Source organism: Alligator mississippiensis, chromosome 14 (genome assembly GCF_030867095.1).
Source record: "Alligator mississippiensis isolate rAllMis1 chromosome 14, rAllMis1, whole genome shotgun sequence".
In the NCBI taxonomy this organism is placed as follows: domain Eukaryota; kingdom Metazoa; phylum Chordata; order Crocodylia; family Alligatoridae; genus Alligator; species Alligator mississippiensis.
Genome location: NC_081837.1, coordinates 6,674,567 through 6,695,173, shown reverse-complemented (window position 1 = coordinate 6,695,173; position 20,607 = coordinate 6,674,567). Strand labels below are relative to the sequence as shown.

At 49.8% G+C, this 20,607-nt stretch overlaps 1 long non-coding RNA gene across 1 annotated transcript in view; it reads left to right on the top strand.

Moving 5' to 3' along the window:
* Nucleotides 1–20,607, top strand: part of LOC132244845 (uncharacterized) — a 31,982-nt gene that overhangs the window by 436 nt on the left and 10,939 nt on the right. Inside the window, exon 2 of the long non-coding RNA XR_009456698.1 lies at nt 228–388. This is a non-coding gene — a long non-coding RNA (uncharacterized LOC132244845). The remainder of the gene's footprint in view (nt 1–227; nt 389–20,607) is intronic.

Sequence of the window (20,607 nt, the reverse complement as noted above, 5' to 3'; positions counted from 1 at the left end):
TTAACCTGGCAGAGCCCTCCAAGCAGGCTGCCCTCCTTCCCCTTGGAAAAGCAGCGGTGAATTTATTATAGGTTAAACTCCGGTGAAGCTCCCGGCCGCTCCACAAGTTCCTGTTAGTTATTTCTCCTGAGAAATTCAAAACTAAGGGGGTCCCTTCTTTGCCCCCCATTGCAACTTGCTGGTGGCTGTAGGGCTCAGAGCTGGGTCTCCTGTTGCTTTTCCCCCAGGTGTAACTCTTACAACTCCAGGGAAGCTAAAACAAGGACCCTTTCTGTCTGGACCCTCAGCATTTCCATCCTGTTCCCTGCCTGAGGGTCAACGCGAGCGTGCCGAGCCCCGCGGTCTCTGGAAAGGCTGAAGAGTAGCCAGCGAGGGCCGGCGAGCAAAGGTACCAGAAAGCGTACAAGTTTAACGGCCTGTCTCCTCAACTCTTGCATTTGGCTCTGGTGACTTCTCTTAAATAATAATAAACCAGGGCCAAAGAAAAGGCTTGTCCATGATAGGCAAAGAGAGAGCATCCGCGTGGCTGTGCCATTACGTGGCTTGGAAAGACGAGGTCTGGGCGGTACTTGACCCGAATGGTACGGGGGAGGCATTACCCTTCCCGAGAGATGGAAGTGCTTGCGGGGATGGATGTCCAGACCACCGGGGTTGTACACAGCCCGCGTAGGTTGTCCCTTGGCCAAAGACTGCTGCTTCCAGGGAGGTTCATGTTCAAAGGGGCTCGCAGATGCTTATCAGACCGACGCCAGATTAAAGAAAACAAGCTTAAAAGCCCATAAAAACTCCCTTTATTGAATCTAGACTATATGGGCAGAACTGGCTGCTGCAGGCTCTTGGTCAGGTAAGTGTTTCGGTGTCCAAAAAGGAGTTTATCTTAATAACAGGAGCCTCTTTCGTCTGGCGGAGAAGGGGGAAATGGCTGGGGTTGTTATGCCTTGTTCTTCGAGCCGTAATAGCAGATGGAGGAGAGGACTTGCGCTTTCCAGCGAGTCGCCTCTCAGGGGCGAGAGGAGGTTGGATTAAATGGATCATTGGGCTGTTCGGTTATGGCAATTTTTATGTCCCAAGTTCAAAATTGTGTGTCACACTGCTCATTTTTGATACTCCGGCTCACTGTCTCTCTGTGATTTAAGGACTCTGAACTGCTGTTTCATGCTGTTTCAATTGAGAGGCTCTTGTTTCTGGGAAATAACACTCTTTCAAAATAATTTGTGGATCCTAAAGTGTCGTCCCCCCCCCCATGTTTGAATCTCGAGACAGCAAGTTGCTAGAAATGCAGCCTCCCTGCGTGCGCCTTAAGCACTCGCCCACTCTCCTGCCTCTAGCAAAAAAAGGGCTCTTTCATCTCCGCGGTAGCTTTTCCTGGTGGTGCCGATGCAGACACGCTCTGCCCTCGTCACATCAGAGCCACCCTGCTAATCTGGGGGTAGGGCTGTGCCGGCGCGAGCGACGGGAAGGCTCGGTGTCAGCCTCTTGCAGCTTGTTCAAACGCCTGCCTCGGGGAAAAGACATACTCTCAAATTAGAAAAATCTTGTCAGACCCAGGGAATGAAATCATCCCCCATCCACGACGGCTCCTGCATGCTAATGCATGTGGCAGGTCGCTGTGCCCCTACCCAAAGACAAGGCGGTGCAGACCAGTGCCTATACCGCTCATAGTAGTGTATGCACTACCAAATAGCTGCCCTGCCAGGAGGAAGAGACACCGGGTGAATGAAAGAAAAGACTATACCCCGGGGCAGGGGGGACGGCGGTCTGAGCAAAGGACCGTCTGCTCGGCTGCTGCGTTTCCCTCTTGGTTTAAGAGCGCCAGGCTTGCCGGTCTTGGCACCACGTGGCCGAGAGCGCTCCTTCCCTGGGCTGTTTTCTGAGAGCACGCTGTTATTGGCACGTTGTGTTTGGGGGGTTTTAATGTCGTGTCTTGGCCCAAATCGGTGCTGAATCTAGCAACTGAGTAGAGCTCAATCGTTCGAGTCTGTAGTGCTACCGCCACCAAGTACCCGACCTCCCGGACTCCTCGGTCTTCAAATGCACCCAAATCCATGGTGGGCAGCCTGCATGCGAGCCCGAAGCCTGGAGGCCTTGTTGTGATGCCCCCTCGTCTCTGTTGTCCCTAATCAAAAGGCAGAAGGAGCAAGCTGGGGGGCAAAGCCCGAGTCGGTAGTGCCTAGAGGGCCCCGGAGGGGCTCTTGGTGTGCCAGGTGCTGTATAACCCAAGCCAGCCCCGTGCCAAGGCTCTCCCTACCGGCGGAGACCTACCTTCAGAGCATGGAGTTAGCTCGGCTGCTGAGCTAATTGCAGCTCTCATGTTTTCTTGCAAGAAATGCCTTTTTATTTATAAATATGTAAAGCCCTTGTTGGTGTGCATTGCTACTCCAGCCACCCAGCTAGCATCTTCTTCTTTTTTTTAGTGTGCGTGTGCATATATCTATAGATAGATGGATATATCTCTAGATTGACTTGGTTACTGATCACATATGCTAGATATAGATGTAGCGTATGTGATCAGCACCTGAATGACTTGGTTACTGGTGCACAGGTGAGGAGCCAGGCCAGCCAATGTCCTGCATGGCGGGCTGGGGGTTTCAGGCAAGAGAAAAGGTCATTCGGTGCTTCCTGCTTTTGGACCCTGGAGTTCAAAATGCAGCTGCCCCCACCCCTAAGCGACATCTTTATCAAATGCAGGTCCCTAAAGTGCTGGGCTGAGCAGTGAGCAAGAGGGAATGAGGACTGTGGCATTGGGAATGAGTTGGTCTACCACATCTTTCACCCCCTGGTGTCCTTTTCCTCTTTGGAAACACCAGGATGGCAGCTCCTGCTCCTATTTCTAAGGATGCTCATAAAAGAGAAGACCGTGGGGTTTTGGTGCACATTATATTGCTTAACTTTACTGCTCCTTCCCATCCCTGGTCTGTCTGACACCGGGTTCTCTGTGGCGAGGATGAAGGACCAAACTATCTTACTGTTGCCATGCTCCCACCAACAATTGAAATGAAAAGCTGTGCCATTTGCCTGGAGCATGCACTGACCGCCTGGAGGTGGCCGTCTGGTCGGTAGATGGCACCCTCGCACAAGCCAAGGAGCTGCCCACCCGCTGTGGTCTCCGCCAGAAAGTTTGCGGTAGTTTTGTGTGATGGGAGCCCAGCTCTTGGGTGAAGATGGCTTGTGAGCGGGGAGGGCGCAGGCACTTCCAGGTGCAGGACTGCATCGGGCGCCTGGATTTGCAGGTTTCTTTTCCTCTGTGCCACAGGCCCAGATCCTGTTCTCTTTGCTCATTCACTTTAGTCTCTGCTCTGGAGGGCACAAAAGCAAGCACCACCCACTGGACACATGAGAAGGGCCAGCTCTGCTGGACGGTCCTCTCCGGCCTCGTGTTTGCGCTGTGCCGGGGCGGCGAGGCATCCGGGAGCTCCTGCAAGACGGACGGCGGGGCAGGCCAAACTCTCCAGGGGGCTCGGCTGCGAACAAGGCATCAAATCCTGGAGCCAGGCTTTAAAAAAGGGCTAAGCGTACCCTGTGCTTCGGCACATCTGGTTCCAGTGGTGGGAACCGCACCTGTCTAGTGGTCTCGCTAGAGCCCGCTCTCGGTATCTCGGACAAATACCAATGCTGCAAGCACAGTGGATGGAGATTTTGGTTTTTGAAATTAGCAATAAATTAAAACCTGATTTTCCTATTCTGCTGAGCACATTTGTATCCGAGATGGAGGCCAGTGCCAGCATGAATTCGCACCAGGGCTTTGACACTGATAAAAATGCCGCTTGCAGGAGGCTGCCAGCGTTTTAAAGGTGCCATGCATCATACTCCTCTTCCTATTTTATTTTCGCTTTTAGGACCTGACAGGTGGGAGTTTGATTTGTTTTGTTTTTTTGTCAGCAAGGAAAAAGAAAAGAAGAAAGTTTTGGGTTTTTGTTCTTGGTTTTTTGTTTTTAAAGCTGGTGTCCTCTGGAAAAAGACCCCCAAAGAGCACGTTGGTGCCACGATGGAGCCCTATCCCCTTATTCTTCAGAAAGGGCCGAGCTCTGCCACGCGTAGCCTTGCCGAGGAGCCCTGCGCTCTGTGCATGGCCCCAGTGAGAGCAATGGCACTGCTTTCAGAGAAAGGCAATGCTTCCCCTGAGAATAACCCGAGGAAGACAGAGGACGGGTGTCCTCAGAGCTTTGTCATGCATGCTAAAGGCAAAAGCCCTGCGCTGTTGTAAGGTGGTGCGGGTCAAGTGGGGATCTGATAGAAACCAGCCCCTGTTTGGAAATATAGAGGGCACCTTTACCATCGAAATGGTCCCCTTTTTGTTCAGAAGAGCATGTTAAAACCCAACAGTCGGCTCCCAGGGCCGGGTATACATGAGCGTAGCTCTTGGAAAGCCAGGGCACCTCTGCCCACTTGCATCTCCTTGGGACCAGGCCCTAAACGTTATGCTTAGGTGTGCTGTGATTATACCCTGCAAGGACTCGTGGTCTTGGTGGTAGACAGAAGGCTTTGCAAGTACACAAGGCTTCTGGGTGCATCGGAGGAGCCAGAAACAGCAAGGCTTTCATTATCAGAAAGAAAGAAAAAACAAAAAAAAAAAGCCTGCTTCTTATTTGCATTAAAGCCCCCACGCATTGCTCTGGGGCTGGGCTTTCTCTTGTGTGGAAGCTTTCACTGAATGGAAACCTATTTCCAGAGCTGGGATTTGTCACGTATATTTTCAAGCAGACGAGTTAGTCACGCTCCCCTGAAGGCCTCTCGGGGCTTTGGGGGCTGGATCCGGCCAACCCAGGCTTTTTGAGAAGTCACCGGCTTATAGGAGACGGTGGTGCCGAATTTCCACACTGCCTCGAGCTCCTTGCCAGGCTGTGCAGCGAAGCCAGAGCCGGGCAGGGCAGCTGGCCCTAGGCAGGGCTGCTCGGGTTAGCAGGCCAAGCAAAAGCATAAAAGCCAGGGACTGAGCCCGTTCGCTCCTGCGACCTAGGCTAGACCAACGTCTTCAAACACGGGTGCTTTGGTCCAGCGCTTGCCCCACCGGAGGCAAAACCCCTGGTCTTAACGTGGCAAGTTCAATGCATGCCCGCTGGCAAATGGTTGCCTTGGCCACCCTGGGCCTCTATTCCCGCACGTGAAAAACAAGGGTAAGATCTGCTGCCTGGCAAAGTAGTGGTGGTGCTGGAGGTTTGCAACGGGCAAAGACGAGAGCAAGGTTTCTCCGTGGTGCAGCCTCCCTCGCCCACCCCTCTCGGGCCCTGGATTATTGTCCCTGGGTGCAAACTCTCCTCGGGGCTGACGGCTAGTCAACTAGCCAGAGGCAGCAGCAATAGTGGTTAGCCTTGGTGAGCGCACAAATAAATAATTTTGGAATTGCTATAAGGTTTTGTTCTTTAATTTGGAAGAAAAACCATAGTTGCCAGCTTCATTCAGCACCGCTCGGTTCTCTTTATGCCACACCACCTGGTGAGCCACAGCAGTGACCTAAGCCGAGGGAGCTGCATCCTTTTCGGATGCTTGCTCCTAAAGGCTGAGCGTGTCGCAGCTGGATGTACTGCAGACCTATTGCTCTGCTACACAGATTATATACAGGCTTCGCCCACAACAGGAGAACTTTTATCTTCGCCAGTGTTAGTCAAATTAGGGTCTTTGGTGTTGGTAGGCAGCCTGCAGGCGGTAAAGAAGTACTCCTAAGGATGACCTTGAAGCCAACATCCCACTTGCTGAGGTTGCTGGCATTGCCAATGCCACCAGAGAGGGGAATTTCCCTGCGACTGCGGAGACCATTGCTGCTTGCGTTTCTTCTTCCTCTCATTTAACTTGTGGCGTGCCCTGGGTGGAGTCCTTCTGGATGGGCTTCCAAAGGAGCTAGGGGACGGCAGGTGCCCGCCTCTCATTTGATCAAGGCAGCCTCAATTTGCCCTTCCAGGAAATGGGGGTGAAGGTCCCGTGACCCCGTCTGGCTGCTCCGAGCTCAGTTTTGTATCTCGTGCAAAAGGTGCCATATTGACACATGTTTTTATTAGTCACGTGGCCTCTCGAATCATCTTCTCTCGCCTGTTATAAAGAAGTGCCCTCGTCCCTCCGCCGGTCCATCTTCTGTGTAACAGCAGGGCGAAGTGCTTATTACGGCTCGTCTCCCTTTCCAGCTGCCAATCACGCACGTCTGGGTTGGGTGTCTTGTTTTTTGCCGTGACTATGCAGGAGGCTCGATCTATCTGTAATTACGCTTCTATCATTGTTTTGGCATGAAAACATCTGGTGTCTTCCCACGATCTCCACTTCTCCCCCTCGCTCCTATTTCTTTTGAGAGTTTTCATGGATCATGACGACCTTCTATTTTCCATAACATCTCATGCATCTCAGTGTACACAGCTGTTTCTCTTGCATTTCCATCTCTCGCCATCTACCTCTCTCTCTTTCCCCATCAGAATCTCCAATGCATTCAAAATTTTGCTCATTTGCTTATCAAATCAATACCTAGCCTGCCATCTCCTCGGTGCCGCTAACTCCAGCGAGCGGTGGCTTTGCATCTAGCCGCAAAGCCTGGCTTTCCTCCTGTCGCCGCAATCTATTTTCCAGCCCAGCTGAAGGCTTTGTTCTTCTCATTTAACGTATTTAAGTTAATTTTCTCAGCCTTTTTATTCTGATTATGTTGCACTCTCTGCTTGTCTTGGCTTTCTATCTCTCCCTCCTGCGTCCTCTGTTTATAATGGGCAGGCAGAGCTGTATCTTGGGATGAATGTGAGTATCTTGGGACAAACTGATCAAAGTGAAGTCACTTCTCTTTGCTTTACCATTCGTTACCTTCATTTCTGGAGTCTTCCTGCAGCAGGGGTTTAATAGCAGAGGGGCACTAGACAGTGCAAGGATACTGTAAGGCAGGGGAGGGCAATTATTCTGGGTGGCGTTTTGGCAAGCCATTGAAGGCCGCTTGACAGGCAGCTGGGGCAGGTAAGTATTAATTTTCTAAATTATTTTAGGGCATCCTGCAGGCTGGATAGAATGGCCTGACAGGCCACATCCGGCCCACGGACTGCATTTTGCCCACCCCTGCTTTAAGGTGATGACAGAAATTAGAAAAAACTGCATAGATCAGAGACTTGGGACATGGACGGTCCATTCCCAGCTCCGTCACAGACTTCCTGTCTGATCTTGGGCAAGGTTACCAATAATCGTTACCCTTGTAAGTAAAATGGTATAGTTAAATGGTACAACTCCTCCTCCCCCACAACTTGGATGCAATTGTACCGGACAGCTGATGCCATCTACCCTAGGACTTGTGCATCATGCCCTGAATGGCCATAGACGTGTCATTGAAGCCTTTTAAGAGTGGGCCAGGAGTCCAATCTCTCTGCCTCGTTTCCCTATGGAAAGTGTGGATAACAATTTCCTTTGCCCTATTCATGCTGTCAGTTCTTTGTGGCTGCAACTGTCTCCATATGGGTTTTGTACAGCATCTAGCACACCAGGGTCCCTTTCTAGCCCAGCCCTTTAGGAGCCAACATGGTGAAGTCAATGAAAAGACTGTAAAAGGCTTTGATTCATACCAAATGCATGCCCTTGGTATAGCTGAGCTGGGCTCGTCCTGTTCTTGAACGACTTTGGGGAAGTTTGGCACCTGGAATGTGTGACTGAGAAATGGCTATTTATATGTTGACAAGAGCAAGGGGAGGGGGCTGGCAGGGAAGAGAGGGGATTAATGAATCATGCAGTAATTTTTTATTTTTTTTTTAGATGGAGGGAAATAACACCCCACATACATCATATTTTTTCCCCTTTCAGAAATATAATATTTATGCAGAAATGGCTTGGGTATTTTTATACATATCCACCTAGAGCGTATATCTGTATATATAAATAGGGCTGTAAAATTGTAGATTAAAGGATCTGTTCATCCAAAAAAGAATTATGTGGCTGTCAGAGTACATAATGACTGCCTGATTCAGGTAGGGGGAAAGCGCTCCTTTGGAGACACCAAGCAACATGTGGCCAAGGATACTAAACGTGTCCTTGGCCAGTTGCAACTCCCGGGGGGCTGCAAGTCCTCCTCGTTCCTCGCCTGCCCCTTTGAACTTGCCCGGGAATAGCGAGCACGTCGGCAAAGCTGATCCACTTGCACTTCACGGGGCTAAGTTTGGCTTCAGTCGAAGCTGTCGGGGCAATGAAGCTAATAAGTACCGGGCATCGATGTACTACAGGGGTCCTTCCAAAGCATCTGGCTTGCTCCAGATGCTGGACTCGATAGCCTTGCAGCACGATCTAGTCCTGCAGTGTCTGCGAGGACTTCCTAAGGCTGGGAGCCCTGTCTGAGCAAAGACCGAGCAATGGGAGTGAGAAGGCTGTACGTGTGGGGAGAGCGAGCTTCTGGGAGGGGTGCTAATGCTTGGGATGCATAAGGCTGAGTTGCCCCCAGATGTGGGAATAATATAGCAGAGCGCCTGGGGGAAGAAGAAAGCCCATGTGATTTTATTTTTCCCACTTAGGGTTTTCACCAGCTTTCTCCCGGGGGTGCGGAGACCTGGGGACAGCCAGGATCTCCCCACCCCTTGTGTCCCTCCGATAGTTTGGAAAGCGGGGCCTGTCTGCCTTCCCGTTTCCCTGCCAGGACCGCTCGGATGGAGTCGTGCTGTCCTCTCTCCCAGCACAGTTAGGCTCTATGGACCAGTTTGCATGAACTCAGCTGGATTTACGGGCCAAATGCGAGCCAAGAAAATGGAAAGAAGTGGGGTGGGAGGGGAGGAAATATTTTCCAGCTCCCAGTATATTGCAACGACTCTGAAATAATTTGCCCTGTTTACTGAATACATCTAGTACAGTAACAAAATGGTCTTTCCCGCTCCTTTTTATATAGCTTTGATATTTCAGGGGGCTGCTTGTCCAGTTCTCCCTTGCCTCTTAATTTTTTTTTCCTCTCTAAATATCTGCCTGAGTTCATATTTTTCCTCCAACAATGTCTCGGAAGAATCGCAAAATATGTAATATGTGTCCCGCTGCTTGTATTTTAATAGCGCATGGCAAACCACATCAGCACAGTCGATTTCACATTCAACGCGTTATTGCTATTTAAAGCGCAGAGGTATAAAAATGATTGGCAATCCAGCTCTCCCAGAAATCGCAGGCTGCTGCCGTCTGCCAGATTGTGATTTTTATTTTTTTTTCTTTAATATGGGCTGCTCCGTGCAGTCCTTCCCTCACCTTTTTGACTTGCAGATTTTCCCCGACGTTGAAATAGCCAAATCGGTTTTGGTTGTAACGGGCGCGCAGCTCGCTGCTGAAAAGAAGTAATTAACATTAAAATAAATCAATCAATCCAGCTGCCGAGTGGTTGTTGGTCCGTTGGCTCTTGCAAAATCTCCTTCGCTTGGGGTAGGCGACTTGGGATGTTGGTGGACAAGTAAAATATTGTTCCTTTTTATTCTTGCCTTCCCTTCTGGGTAGAGGGATGACAAGTACACTTTTGTCCCTGGTCTGGTATCTAACAAGGGTTGATGATACGTTTTTCATTGCAACAGTAGAGATCCAGCGCTCGGGTAAGCGAGATGAAGAGGTCAGGGGTGTTAACACGAGCGAGTTGCACCAGGTTAATTTAAGGCATGATTTTTCAGCTGATTGGGATTCGACCCTTGCGGACCTCCTAGGCGGATACGCTTATTTCCATTTAAACCGGGCTTATTTTGGTTTTGCTTAAGTTGATTGGCAATCAGTTTGAACTGGATGGAAATTACCACTCTCACAGCAAAAAAAAAAAAGAAAATAATGCTTTGTATTCCCTGCAAAAACATGTGTACTTTGTACAGCCGCCGGGTCAAATCCTAAGTGGAGCAAAGACACGGGTGCAAAAGCAGGTTTTTACCCCCATGCTGCTGGTACAGCACGCAGCTCGGGTCCCCTTGGCTGGTGGTATCGAGGAAGGCCAAAAACTCCCTGTGTCTTGTATGAAAGCCCTAGCAGAGACGAAGCTAGTTTAAATTGTCACAACAAAAGCCAGTTTGGGATTTGACCTTAATGAAGTGTGGCCACACAGGGGCTTGCACTGGTTTCATTAGGTTGGTTCCTAATTGTACCTTTGGGGTGGGGGAAGCATTGCAGCGTTTCCCACGAGCGCCGGCCGTGCCAGGGGGTTATGCCGTGTTGTGTTGGGAAGTGTATGCCTTGCCATGGTGATGTAGGCGCTCTCCTATTTCATAGCGGGGTCTGTGCTTGAGACGACTTGGGCTAAAATGCCAACCCTGATGGCAAGTTTGTCTTGGCGGCTGGGGGCTGGGAAAGGGCTGGGAAGGTACCTGAAAGGTGGGGACAGGAGGAGGAAGAGGAGGCTGGCTATGGGTAGAGCCCTGCTGGAAAGCTGGCGATGAGCCTTTACAGGCAGATGTGGTGCCTGGCGGGGTGACCTTTGGCAACACCATCCCTCATGCCAGTAAGATCCCAGCCTGCCCCCATCTGAAGGGCAGGCCCAGGCAGTGTGGTGCAATGGGAAGGGCAATAGGGTAGCAGTTGGAAGAGCTGGGTTGGAGTCTCTGGCTCTGCTGCAGACTCGCTCCATGGCACCGTGCCTCAGTTTCCCCATGTCCAGCAGCATGTAACGAGCTTGACTCCTGTCTGCGCCGAGCACTCTGGCTGAAGGGGCAGGTACTGACCCCGTCCGTGCTCTTTATTCGAGTTGGAGAAGAGACGTCCTGCGAGTGAAGGAGGCCTCGTGCTCGAAGGAAGTGCCTCCCCCTCCAGTGTAGTTTGTTAGCAACAGCCTCCGAGACCCCAGGGTGTGTGCCAGCCGGCGCTGCTGCAGCGTGTTTACTGCAGGGAGTCCTGGACCGGAGCTAACTCATTTAACAAAGTGACATTAAACAGAGGCCTTTTCCTTTGCTAAAAATACCTCTTCCCTTTTTTGTTTCCTACAAACAACAAAGGCGACGGCGAGAGGAGGCCAAGAACAGCAGGCTGGGGCTGGCCTGCTCTCGGTAGCAGCCAGAAATCGAGGTCTGTGTCTGGTCCCTGTCCCCACGTTGTTCGTTCCACGGATCTCCGTCTGCCACTTGCCACCCAGCCGGCAGCTCGGGTCGGGGGACGGAGGTGGCTCTTCCCAAGCTAGTATGTATTCAGGCCATTAGTGCTCCTCTCTTACTTGTGCTGCATGGGGTGCCTTTCCTGGAAAGGAAGTTATTCCAGAATAGGTCAGGCCAAGGGTGCTCCAACCAGATCCTGCTTCGTTCGCCCTGCAGGGCTGCCCCTGGGTCCAGAAATGTGGTGGCGGAGTGGTGGCAGCGTTATCACCCCGTACTCTGCTGTCAAGTTTCTGGATGCGGGCTGGATAACGTGGCCCTGTGTCCCAGGGTGTGCTAGCACGTGGCCAGATCCAGGTGTGCACAGCTGGGCCAACATGCTGCATTGCACCCCTGGACTGACCCCCGTGCTCCAAAGCTGGGCAGGTCCTGGCCTGCAGGCCAAGCCCACGCTCCTCATCCGTCCTGCGGGACTCAAAGGTTGGGCACCACCGGGTTCGGCTATGAATGTAAAGCTAACACTTAAATGGCTCTTCCTGACTCGTCATGCAGAGAAGAGCCCTTCGCCATAACTTGGCTTCACTTGGGGGGAAAAAGGTTTGGAATTGGCTCTGCCGCTGAAACAAGTCCTTGCACTCCTTTTCCATCGTGGCATGTGCGTAGGCAGGTTCACGTGAGCTTGACGCATGTCTTCACTGCGGGGAGGCTTTAATTTACTCAGGTTTGCCCCAAGGGCAGCATGGGGCCTGCCTGTCCCTGTTTCTTTGTCTGTTGTCCTGGACCCAGTTCTGTGCAGATCCTCGGCTAGCAGCTGCCCGGGGGCTTCGGGGCAGGGTCGGCTGGTGCATTTGGTGGAGGTGGCTTGTCCTCATACTTCTCTTGCCCTAATCCAAAATCTTTGGCTCCTTTCTGAGGAAGGGATTAGTTACTTCATAACAACATCCAGACAAGATAATCTCTGCAATTTTGCCTGGAAAAAGTCTCTGACAAAAAGCAGCAAAGCTACAATAATGCCAGAAGAAAACCTAACTGAGTTTGCCACCTTACTTTTCTCTCCCAGCTAAGTGTCTCTTTTTTTTCTTCTTCCCCCTTAATTTATTTTATTTTTGTTGGGACACGAAGGCTAAACTTTGTCTCGCTGTTGATCTGAGCCAGCAGCCTTGTATCTATAATAAACTACAGTGACGGGAGAAGGTGAGAAGGAAAAAAAATGAATTTAGGAAGTTTTCAAAACTTTGCAGGTGGAAGAAATTTTAAAGGGGTAAAACCCGAGTTATCAGCACTGCTGATGAGCTGCAGCTTCTCGGGGGGGGGGGGGGGGGGGGGGTTGGGGCTCCTGGCATCTCTGGGTATCTTGCCCAAACTGCCCGGTGCCAGGGTTGTCATAAAGGTGCTGCAGACTCTGGTGCGTTTTTATTCCTTTGCTGATCTAGAATAAGAGCCCTTCTGCGGGTCAGGTGAGAGGGTAGAAGAAGGACCCAGAGAAGTGTTGGTATCCGAAGCTCTGGGGGCCAGGGCAGGATATTAGCTGGATGTGTGGACAAAAAGGTGGATTGGTACAAGCAAGCTGGGACCCCCACTTCTTTATAACACCCACAAACTCCCTGCTCTGGGTTCAAGTTTCTGTGCGGCAAGAGGAGCAAGGCTTCCTCGCCAGTTGTTTCCAACCTGGGATCCACTTAATTAGACGATAGGCGTCAAGAGCTTAGCCAGATTCAAAGGCAGGTGGGAAATGTATAGCGGCAACCACGGGATGGATCAGGCATACATTGCAAGCAGAAGGTTTGCCTCAAAAAGAGCATGAGAAGGATTTAAATGGTGCCTGTGCTTTGTGCTGGCTGCCTTCGCTGCAGCCGACTTCAACCTCGCGTCCATAAACTCATGCCTAGGGGTGGACACGTTGCAGGAAGTGGCTATAATCGCGGACGGGTCCGAGTTGGCTAGTCTCGCTGCAGTTCTTGCAACAAGACCAAGGAACAAACAAGCTGTGGAGATCGAGGCCAAGACTTCAGAATTAGGAGCCAAAAGTTAGTCTTAAGCTATATAGAGGCATCTTGGCCCTAACCTAGCAAAGCATTTTAGCTTATGCTTGCCTCAGTAGTCAACGGGAAAACTCGCATGCTTAAGTCTATTCCTGCATCTAGTTATATTGTCTGGTATTTGGAAGTGCTAAGCATCCAGCATCTCCCGTTGAGGTCCTGCTGTGCGCTCAAGATCAAGTCAGGGATTTAAATTCCTCGGTCTGTGTCTAGGGACTTGACTAGAAGTCCTGCATATGTTTAATTTGGCTTGAGCAAATTAAAGGGACACTGGCAGGGCTTTGTGTGAAGGGGGGTGTACCCTGCTGCCAGCCATACTATACCTGTTCTGTGGGCAAGCAGGAGTCATTGCTCTTCTCAATTGCCAGCATCCCTATAATAAAACCTAAAGAGACCTCAGGTAGGGTCCAGAGTCTGCAATCTGTCTCCCCAGATCATTTTTCACCTTTTTTTTTAAGTTACAGGACATGATCCTATGATATGGAGAAGCCTGCAGAGCTCTCCAGGCTCAAAATAGCCATTGCACAAAGTTGCAGTGACAGCAGATCTGATCCTAACCACACCTGCACGCGCAAACATCCACCGAGTTTGAAAACAAATAGGGGAAGTTTCCAAAAGTTTAAAAAATAATAAATTAAAATGTACTGGCTGTCCTGAACATGTTCTTGCTGGTTGATGTTAGGCTTGTGAGAGGCTAACGTTATGTGAAGAGAGCAATGCATCATCGGAGCAACGCCGGTCTGATGATGCATTACGCTAATACATCACCGGAGCAACAGAGCTTTAATGATGTATTACTTGAAAATGGCCCCAGCCAGGAAGAACAAGTCCGGGAGACTCTGTCCGTTTTCGATTTATTGTTTGAAAAACTTTTGAAGTTTTCCTCTCTCTTTTCTGTCTGAAAGTGTCAGGGATGAGAAGTGAGCTGATGGATGGGATCTGGGATTCCTGCCCCTGCTATGGATGCTGTCTGATGGGGACTTTGATCTGGGAAAAGGTAGACGGCGCTGGTCAAAATACCAGCCGTGCAAAGAGTGTGACCCTCTGACCGCTCACTGCCATTAGGCTCAGTGCGTGCACACACACGGCACCAGTTTAACCAAAGTTTTTAAACCAGTTGGGTTAAATCCTGAGATTCCCAAGCAGTCGCAGTCCAAATGCCCCTCCGATTCTTTGTACTTGCCATCAGGGGCTTCGCTTTGGGAAGTCACAGCTTTGAGGATTTTTTTTTTTCCTCTCCACAATCTAAAGGACTATAAACTTATTATAAAACAAGTAAAGATGAGACTCTTACACAAATCATATCTCCAGGGACAAGAACTGTAAGAGCGAATACCCAAGATCACATGATTCATAATAAAATCTCAGGAAGTGGCAACGCGGTTATTCCCCTTTTGGTTTAAGAGCGGCTGAGGGTATAGATAAGCAAGTTAGCGAGCTTAAAGCAGGTTGGGGATTTACCAAGAAGCATGGTAATGATTTTGTATGCATACTCTCAACCCATGGCAAGTGATGCAGTAACCTAGCCATGTTCACTGAGGGATGAACAGCTCTGGTTTAGCTTTCATATCCTATGGGGCAGGAAGGGGCACGTGTGCTATAGCTGCCCATTAGTCCGTGTCCTCACTGAACTCGGTGCAGCCCGTTTGCCTGTCCATCTCCTTAGTTTTGTCTAACTGGAACCCTCTTGGAAGGGTTTGCCTACACGCAGAGGCTTCACCTGTTTTAATTTAATTGAATTTAAAGAAAGGAGTTGCTTAAAGTAGTGTCAATCTGCATGCGAACACTTGGGTATTGGTTAACTTGTGTCTGAAAGGTGCAAGCTATTCAGCTGGAAGCCAGGGTTAAAGCACTGTAAATATCTGTACATACAGAGGATGGAGTGATGGGACTGTAACTTTTTCTCTGTAGACCAAGCCAAATTTTAATTCAAGCTACGTGGATATAAGACTGGTTTAAAGCAAGGCCTGGCTTTGCCTTCACTGCAAAAAAGGCATAGTCTTACACTGAGATCACAATGTTAGTATAAGATCCTAGTGGAGACAAAGCAGTCTAGTTTTGACCTTGGGGGAGGTATTTAGGGCTGACTTCATTTGGGCTGGCTACACTGGGGTCAAGAACTACCTATGCCTGGTTTCTACTAGGATTGTACATGGAGGTAATGTAACAACACCCTTTTTACCAAGAAGACAAAACCATCAGTGTCCACCTGGCCTTTCCTCCTGAGATTTAACTAAAATGATTCAAATAACTGGCCGCAACTTTCCATGCAGACGAGTCCCTGTAAAGAGGGTTGCTTCTAAGATCCAGTTTGCAAAAGAGATGCCGTTCAAAAACCAGCTTGTCCCTACCACCCGGTGCTGGCTCCCGCGCTCGTCCTACGGCTCGCAGTGATTCCAGGTTTCACAGCAGCTCTGCTTGTGCAAATAACCCTTTTGACTGGCATTATGACAGGCCAGGAGCTGCACAGCTGGACAGAAGCTCAGCAGGAGGCCTGTGTGAAGCCAAAAAAAAAGAGTCTCTCTGGGACTTCAGGATTTTTTGTGTGCTTGTCTGTTTGCTTCCAGTAAAGCCAGAGCAAGGCCAAGTGTGTGACCCCATTTCCTCCATCACCAAATCAAAGCCCCACAGCCAGGGCAGCTCGTCCGCCTGCAGCACAATGTGTCCTGGCCTCTGGTCAGGTGCAGGCGTGAAGTTTTAAACCTTCCTCCAGTTCTTGGGAGGGTGACGGTTTCCAAGCACTGAGCACGCCCCGAACTCTGCTTCCTGTGAACTCGGCGGCTAACTTGGGCTGGAGCACAGCAAAGCCAGTGCTGAGTGCTGCTGAAAATCCCACGTCAAAAGCCTGGTGCAGATCCACTGATGGTATTTAAGAGCCAAAGCGCATTATGCACCACTGGCACAGCCTTGCTCACACCTGTGTGTATTTCCCATCATGGATGCACACGCATGCAGAGGACCAGTGCTTTGGTCCTGGACGAGGAGCATCAAGTTCAGCAATAGGAATAACCTCTCCCCTGTTTTCCTTTTGGATAAAACCAGGTCCTGCTTTTGTCAATTGAGCCCCAAATCCCTAACGGCTCCAGCTGAACTTTGGCCAAGAAGGGACAAAGATGTGATGCCCAGTTGCTTAATCATGTTTACAACTAAATAACTGCAGTGAACCTTCACTTTCTTGAAACCTGATTTTCCCCTCTCCTGCTTCATTTCATAGAGCAATATGAGAGAAATGAATCTTTGTGAAAGTCTCTGCGTCCCCTGAAGCCGCAGAGGCTCCACAATGTTAGCTATGTTTGGTTTTTATCACCGGGAGCCCCAGGGAGGGTGAAGGTAGGATCCTTGCCATCTCAGTGTTGCACTTTCAGAGACGGCAGTAAGTCGGCAAGCCCCTGATTCAGCAAAGCGCTATATAAGCACGAGCTTGGAATTGGTTATGGTAGTGGTCATTGCACCCCTAGCCCCGTTTGAGCTAGTGCTTTGGAGCAAAAGGGTTAACGATGCACCAGTCCCAAAGCCCCCTTGAAATCACAGTGACAATTTGAACCGCTAAGTTTTAAACCCAAAGGATGGGACGTTCCTGTGAATGTAATGATAATGCAAGAGAGAAGGAAGGATGGATGTGGGGGAGAAGGAGGATGCTGAGGAGGAGCGGAAGGGGTTAAGGCCCAGACCAGCACCCAGGTCAGCCCACTGACCTGTAACAGAAGCAACTGGGAGGGTTGAACCTAGGTGTTGAGGGGTTTGGCCATGACCTTTACTTCTGACCGGGCAAAAGTCACCATGCTGTGTCCCCGGTTGGGTGCCGACAGCATCCTAAGCGCAATAGCAATGCAATAAATGGATCCATAAAGGCTGCTTGCTCATCCTGGGGACCACTGCATGCAGTACAGTCTGAGAGGAGACGGGGCACAGCGGGTACTAACTGGTGTCTCTTTAAGGGAATAAGGACCATACCCGGACACGGTCAAGTCCCAAGAGGACAAGTCCTAACATCCTTAAAAGCATGAAACCAGATTAGTTGTTGTGGGTGCTGCGCTGCCCAGCTTCAGTGCTTAGCATCTGCTGAGCTGGAAATCACGCATGAATAGGGCACTAATAATGCAGCCATGGTGGGTAAACACTGGGGTTTTGTCTCTACAGAGCTCTTCTTGCTTATCTAATCTACATTTTTATAATGATGTGGTTAGAATCAAATTATGGTGTTTTAATCTAGTTATAGCTGCATTTACCAGGCGCGTTTCTTCTTGACATATAATGCTGGAATTTAAAACATAGCCAGAGGCCGCATGTGCCGCCTTGTCTCGCTGGCTCCATGCGGGCTTTGCATGCCTCCCGATAAAGAAAAGCTAATGAGCCAAATTCACTCCTGGGGGTGCAACTCCATTGACTTGAGCGGAGTTGGACCAGGGTGAATTTTGTCCCGGCAGCCTCAAACTCCTCTTGTGCATCTCGCTCCCCTACCTGTCGCACCACGGAGCTAGAGCAGCTACACTGAAGTCAATAAACCACGCACGACTGCCATCGCTGAACCGCACCAAGCTACGGCTACTGAGGAATGACTACAGAAGGGCAAGGCCCGTGTGATGGGAGACTTGTTCCTGGCCTGCAGATAAAATAGGACCAACTCAACGAGGCCATAAGGGCCATGATCACTTTGCTGATGTAATTGGAGCTGTAAGAGCTATAGAAGAGATGTGGTTGACCTGGGGAAGGAGGCACTTCATTGTAGTATAGCTTATTCTATTACCCTGAACCAAAATAAGCTTTATGGGTCCAAGCATTTTAATTGCATCTACACCACTTTTTTTTTTTTCTTCTTCTTCTCCTTGCCACTCAAACTGTGCACAGATGAGGCCTCGGGCTGGGTGCATAGGCCTCAACCACAGAAAAAGCAAGGGGCCGGGGAATCGACTCGGATGGCTGAGACTTCTCAAAGGCACCGGATTCCTGTCAAAACCTGGCCTTCAAATCCCCGGGGAGATTTTGAAAACCCTGGTCTATCTGTCTAGCTTGTCCACTCTGCAGTCGGACAACCTGCCGTTCTGTGGGTTTGCAGAAAAATCAATGTGACGCCGGGTGTCACTTTGCCACTCAGACCGCGTGTCGCTTTGTGTCATGATTTTATGAGGTGACAGCCCGAAGGGCGGTGGGATTGCACGGGCCAAATGCAATGGAGGGCCTCGTTCTCCACCGCTGAGCACCTTGCGTTAGGATGGTTTATTCCTATGCAGGCGAGCCTGCTTCCCCTCTTCTTTACACTGGCTTCCTTTCTCTCTGAAATGAAGCTCACAGTAAAACTTGGGGTGGGTCACGAGCTCGATGTGGATCAGAACCAAGGGAAATGTTTGCCGGGGTCCCTGGGAAACGAGACCGCTGCATTCGGCGGAGTCGGCTGCCTTGATCCGTCTAGCAATGATCTAACAGCGAACCGGCTTCTCATGCACATCAAGGCGCCTTTATAACAAATGCAAATGTGATCAGGCCCACTGTGCATAGGGCTGTTGCAGGATCAGGCCTCCGAATGTCTTTCATCCTTGCTTGGAGATGCAGGAGCTGTGGGGAGATCCTCTGCAGGTCGTTTGCACGGAGCAGCGGATCTGCCCCAAGATGTTCTCAGCACGGTGGGAGCTATCGGGCGGTGTCCTTGGACGTGAATGTAACGGTTGTGGGATGTGCTGGATCAGCCAGAGAAACTCCACGTGGAAATGTTTAATTAACAGAAGAGAAGTAAATAAACTAGTTAACTCTCCAAGGTCAGTCCGTAAACACCAGTAATTAATACCGGTGTCATTTACATAGCGCTGGGGTGGGAGCGTGCCATCGCGCAGGCAAAAGCATTTCGACTGGGTCAAAGACGGGGCTGAAGAGCCAGAGCGAGACACTTGCGGAGCTCACGGTTAACTCGTGGAACTCCTTGCCGCCTGCGGTTGCAGAAGCAAATAGTATAACCAGGTACAAAAAGGGGTTAGATACATTTGCAGGTAAGTCCATAGAAAACTGAACCATCAGGGATGCGTTCTCTGAGTTCCCTAAACCAACAGTGGTTGATGCCAGGAAGGGTATGGCCACGGCTGGGTCACTCTGGGTACATCCTGGTCACATACTCTCCCCCTAACCTAAAGCATCTATTATTTGCCAGCGTCGGAGATGGGATACCGGGTCAGATGGATCATTTATGGGATTCTGTATGGCGCTTCTTCTGGATAACATCACCAGCAATGGTGACGGGCCGTCTCCTCTCTCTGCCTGGTCCTCGGTGCAGGGACCACCTGTGGCACGTGCGCGAGGGTAGGAGCAGGCGGGACGTCCCTTAAATTAGTGAGGCGGTCTGCAAAAGTCTCACCTCCGCCTCATCTTCTGAATGGCTAGAAACGGAGAGGAAAGGCATTTTCCACTTACTGTACTCCTGCGTTCCCGGGGAGACTCTAGCCTGACCTCCAGATTCTTATGTCGGCGAAAACTAATCGATCGGATCCCCTGGAACTGTATTCCTCCAAAACTGTGATTCTCCCTGATTCGGAGGGACCTTGCTTATGGTGTTTTTGGAGTTTCCAGCCTTCTGCCCAAACGTCATCCTTATTTTGCCACTGAAAATGATCTAGGTAACAAAGAACGATGAACCGGAGGTTGCTACATCTAAGGAACTTTCCACCAAATGAATTACTTCCCTTTTTAGGGTTATTTTTTGCGCCCTTTAACTAAGGGCACACGCTTGTCTCCCATCCCCTCCTTGCTTGGGCTTTGCCAATTTTGAGCGTTCTGCCCGGTGCTTATTACAGACCATCTCGCTCCTGTGTTAGTGGAAGCGAGCTCAAAATAATTTGCTTGTATCCCAGCGGTCTACAGGGTATTGCTCTTAGTTATGAACCTTTCAGGATCTTTCACATCTCTTTTGATCTGACTGCAGGAAATTCATATTGATGATGCCCACTAGGGATTGACTAACTTTTTTTTTTTCCCCCCCTCCCTAATGCAGCTCCGGGCTTGTACATTGAAAAAGTGTATGCACATATAAATGTGTGTGTTTATGCAGATATTGCATATACACAGCAGCACGTTTTGCAATTATCCCCCTAGATGCTTTTGCCTTCTGTTGCAGTCAGTTTTGAGAGTGACATCATGATAATGAATGAGAATTCAGCACCAAATGACTGGGCTAGCTCATTTCGTTCCCGCTTCCTAATGCCGGTTCTGAGCAAGAATGTAGAACTTGCTGTATCTATTTTAGATTCCATCATGAAAGGAATAATTGAGATTGAGATTCTTAGTCACTCAATGCAGAAGGTCAGGGAATTAATGCTGTGTTATACCCAGACCATTCATTTACTGTGCCTGATTTTTTTTTTTTTTACTGTCTGCAAAGGAAAACAAATGTGCCGCGGAGAAGGCAACACAGCGAGCACCCTCAATGCAGCGCACATCGCCCAGTCTGCGATTTAGAAACACTATTCATCTCTATTTTGGGGGTGCTCCAGGGTAGTTTTCCCATCACAACTGATTGGTAGCAAGAGAAAAAATTCAAATTGGTATTAATATGGAAAAAATCATTCCAATGACTCCATTGACTATAATTAGCCTTATTTTGAGAAGAATTGAAA